The sequence below is a fragment of the Rutidosis leptorrhynchoides genome, chromosome 1 (genome assembly GCF_046630445.1).
Source record: "Rutidosis leptorrhynchoides isolate AG116_Rl617_1_P2 chromosome 1, CSIRO_AGI_Rlap_v1, whole genome shotgun sequence".
Classification (NCBI taxonomy): domain Eukaryota; kingdom Viridiplantae; phylum Streptophyta; class Magnoliopsida; order Asterales; family Asteraceae; genus Rutidosis; species Rutidosis leptorrhynchoides.
Genome location: NC_092333.1, coordinates 271,032,863 through 271,037,731, shown reverse-complemented (window position 1 = coordinate 271,037,731; position 4,869 = coordinate 271,032,863).

Here is a 4,869-nt window from a genome sequence, read left to right as displayed (position 1 = left end):
AAGTATGAAATGAGATGGGGAGGTGAATGATTGAGTGGAGGAGAAGCACTTTGACTAGTTGACCTAGTCAATTCTTTGCCCACTTGGCAACATTAGTCCCTCAACTTTGAAGCGGGTGTGTGATTTAACCAAACGATTATTTTAAATATGCTAGAGTAAACGAGAGAGGTTATAATTAAATAACATGAATATTAGAAATGCTAAATAATGGAAGATACGAATCTAGATACGAGTGCATTATATAAAATAAAAAGACGGACGTTAAAAATAATTTAACGGAAAAATGCGGGATGTTACATTACCCACTCCTTAAAAGAAATTTTATCCCGAAATTTAGTTAGAAGCAATACTCGATGTCTCTTCCTCGAGACCTTGTGTTGTCAATTCTACGAATAAGTGAAATACGTCCTTGGGCATTCTCACGAACTTTGACAGTCGGGATTTTACGTTGTCTTAAGGTTTAGTTTTACGATTCATAATTTCAACCGGTTCTCCCATGAAGTGGAGTTTGTCATCAATAGTAAGCTCATCTAAAAGAAATAACAAGTTCCTGTTCCGCAAGACACTTCTCAAAGATTGATACATGGAATATAAGATAGAAGGGAACCTAATTGGGTCGGAAGATTTAAACGGTATGTAGCGGGTCCAATATGCCCCAACATTTCAAAAGGATCAATATCGCGGATTTAACTTTCCCAGTTCCCGAAACGAATTTACACCTTTCCAAGGTGCGAATTTTCAATATTACGCGGTCACTCACTTGGAGTTCGAGAGGTTTACGTCTAACATCGGCATAGCCCTTTTGGCGACTACGGGCCATCTTTAACCATTCTCGGACTTGAACGACCTTAATGGTTATTTCTTGAATGAGTTCGGATACGGTGATTTGCTTGTCACCTACTTCAGTCCAACAAATAGGAGAGCAACATTTGCGGCCATATAAGGTTTCAAAAAGTGTGGCGTTAATACACGAGTGGTAACTACTGTTGTAAGAGGAAATAACTAAAGGCAACAATACAAGTTTGTAACATGTCTTTTCAAGATTTGAATCGTACTTTTTCTTGGTCCGTCGGGTTGAGGATGATACGCGGTACTCATGTCTAAACGTGTTCCCCAGGCTTCTTGTAAATCTAGAAATGAAACGAGCATTCCGATCCGAGATAATTGACAATGGTACACCGTGTTGGAATAGAATTCTTTAAGATATGTTCGAGCACGTTAGTCAGGGCTCAAAAATGTTTGTTGGAACAAGTTTCTTATCGACTATAGAAAACGTTCGTCAGGACTATTCACCCTCGTGAAGAATACTAGTAATACGCGAAGAGTCTCTCTCCCCCTTGAGAATTTAGATAAAAGGTTTCCTTATACGGAAGTACGAGCGAAAAGAAAAAAAATATAAGAGCGAAATTGGAATTTCAAATAGGATGAGTTTTCATCTTGATGTAGCCATATCGCTCATCTTATGGCCAAATGTTGAGACTTGGTGGGAACGAGATAGTACACGTAGTTGTATAGTTCTTAGTTGAGTAGTAGTTGGACATATTTCGGAAACATAAGTACCATAAGTCAAAGAAGAAAGAGGTATCCTTGGATTGTGTGTTATCTTAGGTTCCAGTAATATTAGACGGTAACAGTGAAAGAACAGAGTTATGTAACGTGGTACGTGGTGATGAGAAGATTGATCGGGTCCGTAATTAAGTATTCCAATTCTTCATACGAATGTAACGAATTTCATTTTCCTTGATTTTGAGTCGAAAGAGGATGCCTTTCAGGGGTTCACGTAGAAATATTTCCATATTTGAGTTCCATTTTGTGCTGCACAAATTTGGCTAGTAAGGTTGGTGTGGATAATCATGTTCGAGGTTCGGACACGGAGAGGTTAAATTTTTCCCTTAGTGAGTTAATGAGGTTAAAGGACGAGCAATATAGAAAAAGTCGTAAATGAGTCTCCTGTAATAACCGACGAGATCCAAAAATTTACGAATACAAGTCGGAGTAGTGAGGGTTTTTCGATTATGTGTGACTTCGATCTTTGCGAGATCTACTTTAATACCTTGAGCACTAACAACATGGTTTAGAAAAATGGACTTCGTTTAACTAAAATTCACACTTGGAGAATTTGGCATAGAGTTGCTCTTTTCTCAAGAGCTCGAGTGTGAGATGGTGATGTCGTTCATTTTCTTCTTTACTTGAATTGAATAGGTTAGGACATCACCTATGGATATGATGACGGATTTGTCTAGGTAAGTTTACGTACGCGATTCATAAGATCCATGAATACGGACGGAGCCTTAGTTACTGTATGATACTAAAATAAATTCATAACTACCGTAACGAGTTCGAAAAGCGGTTTTGGAGACATCGTCTCCCTCAACCCTCAATTGATGATAACCGGAATGGAGGTCGATTTTGGAATACACACGAGATCCTTGTAATTGATCAAGAGGTCATTGATACGGGGAAAAGGGTATTGGTTCTTAATCGGAAATTATTTGGTTCACGCTAATCTATACACAATCGTAGGGAAACATTTTCTTTTTAACGAATATGTTTTGAGCTCCCTAGTTCTATAGGTTTCAAGTCAATTTCAAATTCCTTACCCAAAAAGTTTAACGTACATCCCCCGATAAAGTTTGTCGGCACACAATAGTTTTCCGTTAGTTACTTGAATGGCATAAGTAGTGTCTAGGGGAAGTGGTGAAGTGCAAAGAGTATGAGCCAAAGTCTTGGATACAAAGCATTGATCGACACTCGAATCGAATAAGCAAGAAACATAAGAGTTATTGAGAAGAAATGTACCAGTGACTAGTTGTCATCTCGGGCTACCTCGGTGTTAATGTTGAAAGCTCGGACGCGTGCATTGGGGTTGGTTTTCTTCTCTGGGCACGCATTCCTAAAATGACCCAGTTGGCCACATTCAAAACAAATACCCATTTTTGGTGCATTGGGCCCCTTTTGAGCGACGGGAGCGGTATTCCTACAATCGTGGGCTACATGGTCACTTCTTTGACATTTCATGCAAAATGGTTTGCCACATTCACCAAGATGATGTTTGTAGCACTTGTTATAATAAGGTAGGTATCCGGCATAACCTTTCTTGCCATCGAAGGTGAAGGGCTTCTTGGTGAAGTTGTTGTTGTTGTTGCTCGATTGGGGGGCTTCCCACTTTCTTTTGTTGCCACCCGATTTATCCTCGGCCTTAGGTATCGGAACTTCAATTTCGTCCACCGTTTCTATCAATTGGCGGACCATCTTTAAAGCTTCTTGTAGGTTAGCGGGCTTGGATGACATCACTCCATGTTTGATGCTCTTAGGGAGATCATCCATGTAAAGTTCAACCCTTAGAGACTCAGGGTTCACGAGGTTTGGGCACATCAAGGCTAGCTCGAAAAATCGTTGATTATAGGCCTTAAGGTAATTTTCGGCCACCTTTAAACTTCTTAGCTCGTTTTCGAGCCTTCGGGTCTCTTCGCTTGGAAAGTATTTGGTGATCATCTTTTCTTTTAAGTTGGCCCAAGAGAGAGCGTGGGCTTCATTGGTACCCACCGATTGCACGTACGTATTCCACCATGTGAGAGCGATACCGGCGAAAGTGTGGGTGGAATATTTGACCTTGTCTTGGTCTCGACAACCACTTATGCTAAAAACAGCTTCTGTTTGCTCAAACCATCGAGTGAGAGAAACCGGTCCTCCGGTACCATCAAAAGTGTGAGGTTTGCACCCCATGAAAGCTTTGTAGGAGCATCCCTCGTTTGAATTACTGGCTCCATGATTATTGTGGTTGTGGTTGTTGTTATTGTCATTGGAGGAGAGGCTAGCCATAGCTGCACCTATGGCGGTGGCTATCATGCGTTGAAGAGCTTGTTTGAAAGTCTCATTGCATGGGACTCGGCAAGGAGGCATTATTCCTTCAAGACACAAGAATATCATTGATTATTATTCTCAATAATACTAATCGTGATATGGAATAATGATGAAGAGAAAATTTTTCTTGACTCGCCTTAAATTCTTTATGTCATAATGTCAGAACGTCCATATGAGTCACCGTAATATAATTCCGGTAATTATATTACCCTAATTCATATGTGCATTCGACATTATTTCATAAAGTCAAGGTGGTGTGTCAATCAAATTAAACAACGTGAGATTTAGATGGAACAAGAGTTAGCTATGAATAGAAGAGTTCGAGTATAAATGCACAAGTAGTCAAGTAATTCCTACTTCAAGTCTATATGCCGGTTGTAGTCTAGACTCACTAATGTGCCCTATGACTCGTGGTTGACACTAATGAACTCTAAATCCCTACAACCAATGCTCTGATACCATCTGTAGCGACCCGACAAAATCGTCATTGACAGCGCCGTCTACTTAGGTCCCGTTACGTGGTCATAAGTCTTTAAAATGACATTTGACCAAAACATGTCGCATTCATTTCAAATGTAAAGATGTTTCAAGTTTACAAAAGTAGTTCAACGACTAATACGATACAACATTTTTAAGTACAAATGAAACTTATGCGACACAATTTAAAGTAAAGCCAAAAGACGCTCCATAAATGCATGTATACTCGACATCCAAGCAAGTATCAAAATAGTGAGCTGAAGCATGTAACACATATCGTTCAAGGACCTGAGAAAAACATAGAAAATCTGTCAACGAAAACGTTGGTGAAATCATTAGTAAGTATATTGTATTGAACCACAAGGTTTAGTATGAATTGATTATCCGAATCGTTTACATTCCAAAAATGTCATTTGTACCACGAGCACCCAATTACCAAAGCTTAACTAAATCTTTCCTCTGAATTTTGAATCCATAGTGTTAGAACTTACACTATACCAGATAAAATTATATTTCATTCACTAACGG